The sequence below is a fragment of the Pholcus phalangioides genome, unplaced genomic scaffold, assembly GCF_987345545.1.
Source record: "Pholcus phalangioides strain wild (caught in Gottingen) unplaced genomic scaffold, Ppha-v1.0 ptg000042l_1, whole genome shotgun sequence".
Classification (NCBI taxonomy): domain Eukaryota; kingdom Metazoa; phylum Arthropoda; class Arachnida; order Araneae; family Pholcidae; genus Pholcus; species Pholcus phalangioides.
This window is the reverse complement of record NW_028301628.1, coordinates 2,375,676-2,391,466: the sequence shown is the minus strand read 5'-3', so window position 1 is coordinate 2,391,466 and position 15,791 is coordinate 2,375,676. Positions and strand designations below refer to the sequence as shown.

The following is a 15,791-nucleotide window of genomic DNA, read 5'->3' as shown; positions in this document are numbered from 1 at the left end:
AGAGCAATGAGGTGCTACTATGGTGGTTCAAGCATATGTCCTCATTTTAGAGCTTCCGAATCTGATAACCATTACACATAGTAATAATCAAAAATCTTGGATTGGACGTTGTTTTCTCCTCTGTATACCACCGTCGAAAAGTTCTCGCAACGGCGATGGGTCTCCAACAGGGTTGCCCTTACCAGACTCGGGGCTGGGTGCAAAAATAATAGCTGGGGCCTCTTAGACCCGATTTTTTTTTCTTCTGTGAGAGAGGGGGGAATCAAAAATTCAGAAAATGAAAATCATTAAAATTCAGAATAAATACCAGAAAAAATTCCAGCCCCCATGAAAATTCAGAACGACTGAAAGAAATAATTTCAGAATTGGTGAAAGTTCAGAATAAAAGAAATAAATAATTCCAGAGATTTTTTGATGAAAATTTATAATAAATGAAAGAATTAGTTTCAGAATTGCGGAAAAGTCAGAAAAGATTAAAGTAGTTTCAGAATTGACGAAAATTCAGAATTTATTGAAAACAATTCCAGATATGGTGGAAATTCAGAATTTATGAAAGAAATAATTCCAAAGTTATTTCTTTCAAGAAGAAAATGAAGATTTTTCGAAATGATAAAAATTTAGAATTTATGAAATGAGAGAATTATTTTTATGTAAATGCAGCTGCCCCCGTTCAATACTCGGGGCCCTGTGCTACAGCCAGGGCCGTCTTAAGAGTATCATGGGCCCCCGGGCCAAGTGGTTTTTCGGAGGCCCTACCTGGTAAACCCTAGAAAATTTCAACAGGATCTCATTTTTGTGAGGCCCCTCTTCTCTTGAGGCCCGCGGGCCATGCCCGGGTGAGCGTGAGCCCATGCGTTAGGACAGCACTGGTTACATCGCCTGTCGAACACCCGTAAAGAGAGGCTGTAGCGTTCAACAGGCGCGCCGTTTTCGATATGGGCGTCGAGAGACATTGTCCATCACAATATTTTCTTTTTCGTAGTCCAATAAATCAGTTGTGTTTCATCCATGGCCCAACTGAGAATTGATGTAAGTACTTACAATGAATTTAGGTTGATGAATGAATTTTAGGAATTGAAGTCGCTGTGAAGATGAGTTGTTATAAGTCGGTGGAGGGGGGGGGGGAATGACCAACAGCTGGCCCGTGTTTTACAATTTTTTGCCACTTTTACTAACCGGCAATCTTCTTTTTGTTTTATAAATTTTAGTTTTTATGCTGAATTTTTCACAATTTCCATTTCACCATTTTTTATGAATTCCCCTAATTTAACTGATATGTATTCATATTTTATTTTAGAATCAATTTTTATTTCTTTTAGATGAACTCCGTGAAACACCCTGTATACGGTGACGGGATTTCAAATTTTTTTTTGTTAATAAAATTTAGCGAGATTTTAACAACTACGGAACACACACACATTTAAAAATGCATTTAAATAAAATATATTGGTTTGAGTTTTACGTGATGGAAGATCATGAAGGATGATGTGGAAGATTTGTTCCGATAACATTTCAGATTTTATGACTGATACTATGGTGGACTTTCAAGATGTCTTCGAAGAAGATGCTTAATGAATGCTAGTGAAGAAAGCTTAATAAATGCTAATGAAGGAAGCTTAATGAATGCTAATGGGAAATATTTAATGACTATGATGATGAAAAATATTTCACGAACGCATATAAATGATGCTTAATGAGAAGCTGCCCCTGACACGCGGGTTTTTAATGCATAAATTTTCTATTCCTGGGACATGGAAAGCATTGTCATTTAGAGTCGTATTTGAACGGCAAGTTCAAGCCTCATTTGCTTGTGTAGAAAGTGACCTGGTGGGGGGGGGGGGGGGGGGGAGTTATCACATTCTGTACAAGACAGGGTGACGGGGTGTCCCATCAATTCGCCAAAAAAATTTAGAAAATTAATCAAAGTTAATGGAATTGTTTTTTAATGAATGAGGTTTGCGAAAAATTTATTCTCCAAAGGAGATTTTATTTATTCAGGAAGAAAATTCATTTCAAATATTCATCGATAGAGGACGTGGCACGAAAGCAAATCTCTGTAAATATGTAAGTCAGTGTTCTGTAATAATAGCAAGGTGTATGATCAACAGATCATTTCTGAATTTTTCTGCCTCTGGCATTTGCATAAGGTTTTCATTGTGATGTTATCATGGATGGATAAAGAGCACTATTGTGTGGTGAAGTTGTTTCACTTCAGCCACGAATCACCGGCTGAACCTTTACGAACGTTTCGGACACAGACGATATTAAAACAAAAGATTCATGGGCCAAGGTTCTATGATTTGTTTCCGTGCAGCCCTCTATAGACAAAAATTTACACTATTTTTTTTTCCTACACTTCATGAGAATATATTTTTCGGAAACCGCATTCAAATATACAAAGTCCTTCAATTTTTATGACTTTTTACGAATTTATGGGGACACCCTATACTTATGATCATTGAATCAACTATCGTTGAATTGATTTTCTTTTCTTATGATTATTGAATTAATTGTTTTTGTTTTTTATGATTGTTGAATTAACTTTCTTTTCTTATGATCATTGCATTAATTTTATTTTCTTAAGATCGTTGAATTTATTTTCTTCTCTTGTGATCATCGAATTAATTTCCTGTTAATCATATTGTTGATGATTTTGTCATTTTTAGCCGTTTATGGTCATTTTATGCAAAATACTGAAAATGAAATCGACACACATTTTAAAGCTGAGTATTTCATGAAACTTCAGACCAGAGTTTGGTGAGGCAATGATTTGGAGTTTTGTTTTTCATGACTTTGATATTTTTAATATGTGTGTATTTTGATCCAAGAGCTATCAGAACTATCAACATACAGAATCCAAACCTAGATTCTTTTAGTCAAAAGATCGATAATTAATTTCATAACCGCAATGGCATAGTGGCATGTTTATTTTTGAAAAAATAATACTTTGCAATCTTTCATTCCACGTACTTTGATGAGCCAAGTGAAATTCATTAACTTCATATCAGTAAGGAATGCGTTAGTTGTAGCCTGCGGACGAAAAACTTTTCTCGCCATACAATGTGTAATTTGGCGATAGAGGGCAGCGGATTCCCTCAGCCAGAGAATCATTCGATCGAAATACTGGCGCAGTCTTTCGACCTAAAAGCTGCACTTAAACAAGACAGCATTTTGAACGCCTCTCGCAAGAAAAAACAGATCAACGGAAAACGCAAAGCGGTCCACTTTCTGATAACCAATCAAGTAAGCATAAAATTTTTAGCAATTTCTTTCTACATAGAATTAATTTCTCTCTCTCTGTCTCTCTCATGGTCTTCGTGTACAATTTTGCGCTCCATGCCTAAATTTTAGAATGACTGTTGAGTTCTGTGAGAGTCTCGTAGAGCATTTCCCCATATTGATCGATTTAGGATCTAATTCTCCTCTGCTGTGCTCGAATAAATGCGCGTTCAATAATCGTGAAGAAAGTATATAACCATTTAATCTCAATCATGTATGCATTTTCTGCATATAAATGATCATATAATCGAAAGAGGCATTCATAAATCATCCGGTTCGAACATAATCGAATCTAGCAGACTGATTCATTGGAAGAAGGTATGGAATGTATGCCCTTTCTTGACACATTGAGAAATCAGCCCTGAATCTCTTGAAATGGCTGAAGATTATTTAAGAGTGTTTTAAGCAGTATGTATGGCAAAAAGTTGGAGATTTTTGTATCAAAGTGAAGCGAAATGATCTTGTAGCTCAAAGAAAGATGATGATCTCGGTACTTATTCAAAAAAATTCAGTTTTTTTCATCTACTTCGCATATATATTCAAATGCGTATAAAGCCAGGATTACACTATAAAAGTTTGATGAACGATATTTTACAAAACTTGAAAAAACAACCATTAAGCCTATTGGTTACATTCTCTCGAATATAACCGAAACGCTTATTGGTTTCATTTTTTAAATTTTATAAAAGAACTTTTATAAAACATTTATAGTGTAATACCGGCCTTAGAGAAGGGTGCATAAAACATTATTGCAGAAAAGGAAATAACAAAACTAAAAGAGCATAGTTAGGAAAATAATAATAATTTCCTATTGGAAAAAAGACGTCTTCAACTTCCTGGGATTTTCATTCTTAAACTAATTACCATTTAAATTTCCAACCCAAATCTTGTTGCAAAGTCCCTCTTCTATAACGTCATTTTGTTTGTCGACCGTTACAAACGACAACGTCGTCTAAATGCAATCATAGATAAATTTTACTTTATTAAGCGTCATTTCACTTTTCGTGTTTGTTTCATCAGGTTCTGTGAAATGACGTTATAACGAGGTTTGAGAATATTTGTTGTCAATTTACATATGAAGGGACGGTAATTCTTTTCCCGAAAAAAAGGCTTACACACGTGTCTATTAAAACATCTTCTATCAGTTTTGAATCTTTTTGTGTGAAATTCGCTCATTATTTTGATTAATCAGCACTGTTATGTTATGATAGTCTAGTGGTTCCAATTTGATTTGGTGAAAAGAAAAATTTACACATTGCACAAAAAAATTGGAACATATTCCATGACATTCATGCTAATTTTTATGGTATAAAAACCAATAAATTACTTTCGCACATCACAGTCTGTTCTACTTACTTAAATGTACAAATCACCAAAATACAATTTTTTTAGTAAAAAAAAGTATTTGACAGGGAATTCGTTTTTTTTTATTTCCCAAAGATGAGTTCTTTGGAATGTGCACTTTTTTCTTCTTGCCAATTCACAATTATATCCTACGATTGAATTGAAGATTCTAATCAAGCATTTATTTTAAAACATTTTATTTAACAAATTAATAACAAGCAGATTCTTTTTCAATTCAGTTGTACACATGGGTGGATTTATGAGCAAAAACTATTGACAAATAATAATTATATTCATATTTTTTATTCTTTTATTCTTTCTAAAACATATAGCATTCGTGAATTCATTAATTCATTAATCATTAAGAACGAAATAAAGACATTTAACATAATGAAAATCAAGACATTTATTTTGTTAGCTTGAAAAAAAATTTCTTCTAAAGAAGCAAACATTTATAATGTTTTGTGGTGTGATGCAGATCCAATTTGTTTATATGGCTATACTAGACTATTGTTTGATTATTATTTAATGAAGGTTTATTAAATAATTTTGTCCCAATGTAATTACACTGTACTCTCCAAGTACAATAATCTATTTCAAAAGTACTCTAGAAGAAAAAAAATAAAGTACTAAGAAATAAAGTAAATAAAGTAAAAGAAGAAAAGAAAGTGCTCACTCAAAAAGAAAAACAAGAACAACTAAATAGTACAAATAGACGAACAGTGCTCACTCAAGAAGAAAAAAGACAGTACTCACATTCTAGAAAAGAAAAAAACAGTACTCTAGAAGAAAAAGAGAAAAAAACAGTACTCTAGAACAGTGGTTCTCAACCTTTAGAAGCCCGCGGCCCGGTTTAATTTTTTTTGTAAGTGGAAGGCCCGGTCAAACACATGATTAACGGAACCTGAATGGGGGTAAAAGGAAACGGCAGATCAGTCGCGGCCCGGTATGAATGATGTCATGGCCAGTAAGTTGAGAAATACTGCTCTAGAAGAAAAATAGAAAGAACTCACACTAGAAGAAAAAAAAGAAAGTCCTCTAGAAAAATACTCTATTTCTATTAGAGTATAATATTCTATTTCTAGAGTATAATATTCTAAAATCATTTGAATAGACATTTTTTCCCCTGAAAATCAGTTATTCAAACAACTTTTTTCTTACCATAAAAATACTTATATTTTACTTATCTATTATAACTTGACGAGGGGGGAGTACTAACCTCTCCTTTGATACAACGCGATATCTATTATAACTAGTTTTCATTGATATGCATTCTGATTTTTCAACTGGGATCAATTCAATTTTTCTGATTTCGACCTCTTACGTAACATTTGCTGAGATAATGGTAAAGTCTTCAAAAATATTACTTCGACGTTAACAGAGTGATTCTCGTGTAAGTGATTTGTAGAAAGTCTGAGGAGCTAAGGCCCGTATAAAAGGAAAATACGGGTATTTTCCATAAATTTCTGTCACGCATACAAAAAATAGAGCAAGAAAGACATTTCTACAAGTCGTTATATATCTCTGCTCGTTACTATTCTGTAATCGTTCCGATAGATTCCCATTTCTCTCTTACAACTGGGAATTGTTATCCCACTGGGCTGCATCTAATACAGTATATCTTTTTCACTAATGTATCATTAATATGAAGAGGTGATTCAGGAAATGTTTGAGGTTGACATTTTGCATCGACGCCCTCCTACGGTATAACCCAGCGTCACGCCCACCATGTGATGACGCATCAACTTGATAATGCAGGTGATATTCACCAGGACAGATCCCGTCTCAACAATTCAGCTCACTTTCATCAGTCACTTAATTACATAGGTGACTGACTTACTTCTTGAACTTCCTACTGGGGAATGTCACTTGAGTCATTCACCTTTATGATGGCAAAAAAAATATGCCACAGACCGAGTAAATTCAAGATAATAAATAATTAAAGAATGTGGATATGTTTCTCGGTATATGTGATAAATCCAGTAATTATGCATAATAACCGATGCACGATGCATAAATCGCCGACCATTTTGGTAAGTTTTACCCAAATCTCGTTAGTAAACATGACAAATCGTACTAAATTGATCACGTTTTCACATTTACATGTTATTATGCATAATCGCCATTTCGTATTGGTGAATGTGATAAATCGGAAGCGATGAGATTAATTATTTAGATGCCTGTACTTGTGAGCCAGAGTCTGAGCCTGATATAATGAACTCTGATTTAACGAATTTTTTTAAACATCACCGAAATAAATCTTATTTGACGAATTCTAAAATCGGACGTAGATATAACGAACTCATATTTAACAAATTTTACGATCGTACCCGATATAACAAACTCTCATTCAACAAATTATTTGAGTTAACGAAGTTTTACAAGTTTTGTGGTGGGTATCAGACAGACCTTATTGTGTGTACAATCAGAACTTAGTGTAACAAACTCTTACTTATTAAATTCTATAATCGGATGAAATTAACACTACAATCTACAATTACTACAACCCCACAATCTACAATTACTACAACCCCACAATCTACAATTACTGCAACCCCACAATCTAAAACTACTACAACCCTATAATCTACAATTACTACTAAACCACACATGTACCTCGTCCATATTCCTCTGCAGAACTTAATCTACAATTACTACAACCCTACAATCTACAATCACTCAACCTACAATATACAATCACACAACCTACAATCTACAATCACTCAACCTACAACCTACAATCACTCAACCTACAATCTACAATCACTCAACCTACAATCTACAATCACTCAACCTACAATGTACAATCACCCAACCTACAATCTACGATCACTCAACCTACAATCACTCAATCTACAATCACTCAATCTACAATCACTCAACCTACAATCACTCAACCTACAATCACTCAACCTACAATCTACAATCACTCAACCTACAATCTACAATCACTCAACCTACAACCTACAATTACTACAACCAACCAGTCTAAAATTACTACAACACTACAATTCTACAATCGGATACTCCTATTCAACAAATTTTACGATTGCACCCCAATATAATGAACCATCATTTACCAAATTTTTACGATCGTACCCCGATACTACGTATCATTTTATCGAATTGCCGTTATGTATAATTTTTTTAACATTTACAAATGTACAAATGATGCTTGGGTATTATTCATAATTACCATAAAAGTGATAATTTTTTAAGTATTTATCATATTTACTAACGACGCTTGGGTATTATACATAACCATCGGCGAAAGTGATAAATTTATCGAACTTGAAGAGATGATTGGCGATTATGCATAATAACCGATTTATCACATTCACCGTGACAGATATTATAGTTCGAAGAAAAAAATTTATGGTGGTACGTGAAAATTTATTTCCGTTTTTTGAAATTAACTTTCCGGATTCCCTCAAGTACAACAGGTGCATGTGGTAACCATTAAATTAGGAAAAATTTGGCCAGAGTTCGATTCGAAATTTAATGTTTCGTAAATACGTCGAAGCCGCCGAGAATTAATATTGATCCGATCGATTGTGAGAGACGCAGTCATTCTGGGAAGGTCAGTGGCAGGAGAAAACAAAGAAGCGGTTCAAACCGAAAACAAGAAAAGAAACGAAATGGAAGGTTATCTATTCACCCGATTGCAATCGATCGATTTACCTAGGCTTCTTTCCATTGATCCGCTCAAAAAATAAGGGGAGGGGGAGGAAAAAAGACGCCCTTCTTTGCTCTAACTTTTGCTGTCATTCCATCCGTGCAATGATTATCGATTTTTACGGGAATTCCAGCTACGTAGCTACCACAGACCACCACCGAGGTTCGTGTTTAATGAAAAGTTCTCGAGCCATGCATGGTCACGGATATAACCTGTAATTTCGGTCAATGACAACAGCCGTGAATGCATTTTATTAACTGACGTTCGAACAGGAATATATGAGCTGTTTTTTAACCCTTTTACGTACAAATATTTGACAATCAATTTTGTTGATGTGCAATTGAACAAGCAGCGATAAATCCAAAAAACTAGATATTATTTTTAATGCATAGGAAATGAAGGGAGGAAGATTTCCGAGGAGCAAGCTTTTTATTCTTTCTCTCTCTCTCTCTCTCTCTCTCTCAATCACCCCTTTTCTATTATATATTACAACATTTTTTTAATTTTTTTTTTACTCGTCAAATTGTAACAAACCTAACTGAGAGGTAGGAAAAAAAAGCAAAATAATGCCGAAGTAAAGGGAAGGAAACAGTTTTCGTTTCACTATTATTAATGAAGAGTCTTGAAAAGAAAGAGAGCGAGCTAGATCGCATTTCTTCCACCTACACAAGGCCGAGATATCTCGTCCATGTGTGTTAAGGGGTTAATGCAAATACAAAGACCAAAACCGGCAAATAACTTAACGATGGCTGAAAACGGATGCCCATAAAAAATATGGATGTCAAACATAAATGGCACATCCCTATACGGAATTTCTAACGAATTGGTACGTGTCGGAATGTGCGTGTCTGTGTTGTGAACCTAACGTGAAGTTCGTTTCTGTGTAATGATTATTACGTGTAGTGGGCTGCAATCTGACATTAATTTTTCCAACCGTGAGTGAAGTGTAATGATTAAGTAATTGTACGTTGTAGGTCTCTGTGGCGAGACGTTTTAACGGGAAGATTGGCTCGCATTTGGGTCTCGAAGTTGGGTGCTGACTTCCAGGCGCAACTAAGTGATACTACTACTACCACTTCACCAACTCAGGCCATATCGCTATATTGCAATTTACTGCCATTAGAGAGATGGGTTGGAAGTGAAGGCGCTGTTTATCGGTGGTCGCCTCGAGTTCGTTAGGGAAAATATCTTATCTATATCCTCCCTTGGGTTCGAACCCGGGACCTTGACAACAACCTTCACGATGGTAGACGAGCATCTTACCACCACGCCACTCGGGCATAACTAAATGATACTGGTGTCCCCTTGCCGAAGCAGTTGATTGACGGTGTATTAATAACTCGAGGTCCATCCTATCCATCCCATTGAAAACCTTACGGCATACTCCAGTTTAGGACGAACTAAGCCCCCGAAGAGCGGAAGAATTACTTTAGGAGAATGCGAAAAGAGACCTTTTCGAGAATAAAACCGAGCATTCTATTCGTTTTTTTTTTACCACCGCTGAGCAATGTTCAGAGATCCTAAGCCGCTCGTTCATGAGAATTCCCAAATCAGCCATCTAATGGAAGTCATATAATAATAATTAAGTGCCTGAAGATAGTTGAAAGTATTCGTAATTTGATTTTCATGGACATCGGAAAATTACTATGAGATTTATTTTTATTATACATGTGAAAACAAATGCATTTCGTCATGAGACTTCTCTGTAATAAATATAGTATTGCAGTGAATCCAACGTTAGGACATTACTGGGTCTAAAGATTATAAACCCTCTAATGTTCACCCCCCACCCCCATAAAAAATTATTGTAATTTTTTTTTAAACAAAAACGGATGTAAATTGATGCTGTTAGCGTATTTATAATTGAAACATTACATCAACTAAGCAATTTAATTACTTGAAGTGGATTTTTAATTAGCTAAAATTGTTAATTAAGGGGTAAAATGTTTTTGCATCGATTTTAATATTATCTGTAAACATAACATCTTGCTTAGCAAAGTTGAATGGTTTTTACCTTGAATTGTATTTTCAATCCCTTTACTTTGGGAAGGGGGTGTGGGCGGGGTGCATGTGTGGTGTAGCAGTAGTAGGTAGGGCCTCCAAAAAATGGCTCGGGGATCCATGATGTTCTTAAGTCAGCCACCTCGTTGGGCAATTTGCCTGTTGTGGCGTTGTATTTGTATTTGTATTTGTATTTTATAAATTTCTGAACACACGTAAAAAAAAAATTGCACGGGAAAGGAACAAACTCTTTTCTAGATGGAAAAAAAAGTATTGCACCTATAAGCCGTATTTTGTACTCTAAAAGATGTACTTTCGAAACTACTAAAAACAAAAATTGTTCAAAAAAATTGGTATAATGGGTTTTTTGGCCATGTATTTTCAAATATACACCGCACAGGAGGGTTAAAAAATTATAATTCTCTCGAAATATTTCGTGATCCTATTAGTTTTATTTTATTTATTATTTTCCGCTGAGATATATGGATGGTTGACTGATATGAATAAAGCATACGCTCCTACAACTACAGTCAATAAAAAAACTCAAAAATTACTTCATAAATTACCCACCTGGTCATCGAATACTCATTGCCAAGCAGTCTTTGGCTTTACGGGTCAGGTATTGGGTATCCGGACATGAATTTCTATTTGATTAAATCGAGTTGAGTTTTCGCAGATAGAATGCCGATCATTTTCATCATTAACACCTGCATAAATAATTAAGCATTTAATCAATATTAATAGGACGAATCAAAATTTTGCAGTATTTCTGAGATTTATAGTAGGTCGAAGCCAAGGTCGTGAAGGTAACAACCACGCTGAATAGTTAGATGCCAAGTTTGCTTGATGGAATCTTGGCTTCTTGGAATCCACGGTTTTTGACCTGTCTGACATTGGTTAATTGTCGACGGTCTTGCAACTCTCGAGCGAATTTCTTAAAAGATCTCGTTGCTTCAAGACTTGAAATAGAAATAAATTCATTATATTCTTCGTCTACGAGTTGTTGTTTTGAAATTAACTGCACATTCATGTTTCGCCAAAATGAATTTTTCCAATTTTTTCGCTACGTTACGGTTCAGATCGAACGATGAGAATTCCGGAATTTCACTGCGTTGCATGTTCACCTTTTCGCATCTCAAGTTTCACATGAAATGAAGCTACGGTATAATACATGTATAAGTGTGACATCCACCAAAATACACACAGTATACTCTTTATAATGGTTAACTTTCCGACGATGATTAACACTTCAATGCAGATATATAAGTAGTATTGCAAAATTTTTGGCTCACATTAATATTTTATTCAATAATAATCATTATTTCCCCCCCCCCACACGATATTTTCCCAACTTATTTAAGGTAAGCATATCAAACAAACTGAGATGAATTAAATTTTGGATATAGTCTTTTGTTGTGCTATTATTAATTGGTTTATTAAGTAACTAGTGTCACGTTGCGTATTTATTGTTCATTATTATACAATGACACACAACTAAAATATAAACTACTACTTTTCCATTTTCCCTAATACTTGAACCATTAACTCTTACAGCGGCATTGGCGAGATACCTCACCTAACTTGATGATTTTCATTTCGGCAATTACGAGATCAGCTAGCTCTGCACAGAGAATTTTTTTAGAAAAAATATTTTCCAATCCCCTTCCCCTAACCTGTCGGAACAACTTCCAGTGGGCGACGTCAGCTTCTGTGGAAATTTTGATAACAGAAGGAGAGACACGGAATTTTTTTTTCTTCGCTCCGTTGTGGTATAGAGATATGCGTACAATATAATTAATAGAAGAATATAGAGTATCTCTCTCTTTTTTTCTCAGTTTTTTTTTTTTTTATCATTATTCTCGGTGCTGGGGGAAAGTGCTTATCAGCTGCACAAAATCTGTAAAAATACTCTTCTTCGAAGAATGTGAGCCACAGTGAAAATCACTAAACCCTTTGCAACATACCACACACTCTTCTTGAAAGTATGTGTGGCATTTTGCAGAGGGTTTAGTGATTTTCCCCCTGTGGCAGTTACATTGCGCGGATCAGGGAAATTTAAAAACCACTTAAAGGGTTTAAAAAAGCAACAAAATTGTGTAAAGGGACGAACATGTTTGAAATGCATTGTTTGAGAAACACGTTATAACCGAAGTAAACATTCAAAGTACATTGTTGAAGCCGAAAAACCTTGTTGCTGGACAAGTTTCTTTTAGTTATAATACTGACAAACTTTCAAAGTGGCCTATCATTCCTGTTTGGCATATACTATATACAAAATTTGGCAAAGACTGGTCCAAAATTAAAGATTTGTATTTGGGACACACATACCCTCAGACAAAAGATAATAATTTTTTTACCCCAAACTACAGCTAATAATTTTTATTCAGAACCCCATTAGCCTTGATGTTTTGGAAGTACTGAACAAATCTATCATTACTAGTACTTCCGAAGTTATACACTAGAGCAGTGGTTCTCAACCAGAGGCTATATGGACCCCTTGTGGTAATGAGATGTTTTAAGGGGACCACGGGAGAAAATAAAGTCGAAGGGCAAAAACAGAGATGACAAGGAGTTAGGAGGGCTAGAGAGAACTGAGGGGGAAAATTATATGTGAAGAAATAAAGCTTGAAGCTGAAATATATTGAAATATAGTGGAAAAAATGTGTGACTACTTACAGAAGCTAGAAGAACCGCCCATAAAAACCAGAGCCATCTTTGCGCATGATCTTAACACGGGCATATCCCGGGAGGTCTCACGTCCATGTGAGCATTAGTACTAATAAATTTAGAGAATCAGTATTAAATATGTAAAATATTAGTTCGAGCTTAGTTTAAGGCTCCCAGAACATCAGTTTGTGCAGTGAACCATAATATTGAGGCAGTCCTGCGTACAGCAGGATTACACGAAGTGAATTTTTTTTCTTAGCAACATCCGAGACCTCATTGGTCTTGCTGCTGAATCACACTACTTACTGTTCCGACTTACGAACAGCTTAACTACTTACGTTCATATGTTCACACAACAGAGCGTGTTCGTATGTCAGGAGTTGCTGTTAATAATTGGGGGGGGGATTAAATTTTGATCAATTAAAGTCTCTTCGGTGGAGTAAATTAGAAAAAAATTAATGAAAATTATAAATAATTGATCTTGTGATAAACCTATCTAGTTTAGGACATACATGCCCAATGGCCCGCTGGCCAAATGGGGCCCTCAGAGACATCTGATGTAACCCACGACTCCAAACCTGATTTTGTGAAAATGGGCTAACCGGAAAATTCCCATATCAATTAAATGACCTGCGTAGCAGTTCCACGTCACTTGTGGGGCCCATGACACATTCCCAGATCCCCAGATCACTTAAATGGCCTGGGGCACACTCCCAGATCATTTAAGTGACCCACGAAATATTTACAGATCATCGAGGCACACTTCCAGACCACTTAATGATTCGCGGCACAGTTCCAGAGCACTTAAGAGACCATAGCACACTTACAAATTACTTTAAAAACCTTCGGTTCTATTCCATATCGCTTAATTAACTGGCTCGTGACACGTTTTCAAATGGATGAAGTGGCTCGCGCTCTCCTAATGGTTGAAGACTCTTGGTTTAGGAGAAGGGAAAACCAATGCCGTAATAACAATGCTCATTGACGTCTTAAGCAATTAACGGTTATACAAATTAATATAAGATTTATTAGTTCCTATGAGGTAATATGTGTTCAAAGCTCTATCAATTCTATGCATTCAGTATCGATAAAACAAAACCTACAATCTCTCTTAATTTATGTCTTAATTTCATATTTATTATGAGCATCTTTTTCTCAGCCACCTCGTTGGGCAAAATGCCTGTTGTTGCCTTGTATTTGTATTTCTTTCTTTTACGGATGAAAGCAGACTTTAAACTTTGAGTATTCAACCTTTTGGAGAATGCGGGCCACAGTCCATTAGTTTGAAAACGTGTTGCGTGCCACTGAAGTGATCTTGAAACGTACCACGGGTTGCTTAAGGAACCCGAAAATGTGCCGGGACCACTTAATTGAAGTCAGAATGTGCCGATGACCATTTAAGTGATCTGTTAATGAACCACAGGCCACTCAAGTGATCTGTTAATGAACCACAGGCCACTCAAGTGATCTGTTAATGAACCACAGGTCACTCAAGTGATCTGTAAATGTGCTGCGGGCCATTTAAGTGCTCTAGAACTGTGCCACAGGTCACTCAAGTTATCTCTAGATCAACTTACGTATGTTGCGAGCCACTCTAGTGATGTGGAACTATACCGCAGAGTCGTAAGTGATCTGGAGATGTTTGCAAAATATGTTTGATGTCGTGGACCACGTCAGATGCCACGCCAAGGGCCACATTTGGCCCGAGGGCTATGGCTTAGTCATGTATGCTTTAAACTAAAAATAAATAAATAAAAGCGACTTCCATGGCCTTTATTTTGAAAACTTTATTTAAGATGGGCGAAGTTCAAACCCTTAAACTAAAAACAAACCCACACATAAATCGAACTTCAAATATTATTCAGTATCGGAAAAACATTATTTTGTTATCTCTTTGTTTACTTCAGCGGCATCACACGCGAAATTTAATATGTTACTCAATAAAAATATAAATGATATATAAAATCAGTTTGATAGCAAGAAAACAATAACGTAGTACTAGTAAAATTTCAGAACGAATTAGTTTTCATTCACTGAAGGTTGGATAATTGAATTTTCTTCCAGAGCTAATAAAGTTTGTTTCTACTTCTACCCAAGATTCTTCTCTTCGATACATTTTCAATCCTTTTCATTCCTTTGAAGAAAAAAAAACTTTTTTCCGTAATACAATAGAGAGAGAGAGAACTTTTATGTTCTCTTTGCCCTCTCATGAATTTTATCGAAAAGACGGATTCATACATTTTTTTTTTGCAAATATCCAGAAACTTTGTTTCTATTCTCGAATTGACTGGTAATTAGCAATTTAATAAATTATTCAACTCAATTGCATTTGTTTCGATTCTCAAATTTACTGACGTAATTATTGCTTTATTAAGCTATTCGATTCGTTTATTTACTTTTTTCCTGTTCTCGAATTTAGAAGATAATTAGTATTTTCTCTACCTTTTCAGTTACATTTATTCAGGATATCAACATATTGCGTTGGCACTCTTTTATTGCAAAAAAACCTCGTATAATTCAATAAATTATTGTCTCTTCTGGTATTCAGCACTGTAATTCAATAAGGTTTTTCTTTTCTGTTAAAAATATTCATAGTACGAGCATCTTAGACTCGTAGAATCTAAGTTTAAAAACAATTTCAGTATATGTCTCTCTCTCACGTTTTAATAATAGTTTCACACTGCAGTATATAGTAGAACTTGGTTAATTCAAATTTTAAATAACTCCAACACTTCCCTTGAGTTTTCTATCTAATTTAATGTTAAAATTTCTTGTTTAATTCGAACTTTTTTCGAATTTTTTTAGATAAGTCAAAGTTTGAGGG

The 15,791-nt window shown here is 35.2% G+C and overlaps 1 protein-coding gene across 6 annotated transcripts in view; it reads left to right on the top strand.

Moving 5' to 3' along the window:
- The first annotated feature begins 3,144 nt into the window (after nucleotides 1–3,144).
- Nucleotides 3,145–15,791, top strand: part of Rab3-GEF (Rab3 GDP-GTP exchange factor) — a 63,004-nt gene continuing 50,357 nt past the window's right edge. For all 6 annotated transcript variants that reach the window (XR_016195725.1, XM_089255038.1, XM_089255035.1 and 3 more), the window contains exon 1: nucleotides 3,145–3,243. The gene's annotated coding sequence lies outside the window, so the exon portion shown is untranslated. The remainder of the gene's footprint in view (nucleotides 3,244–15,791) is intronic.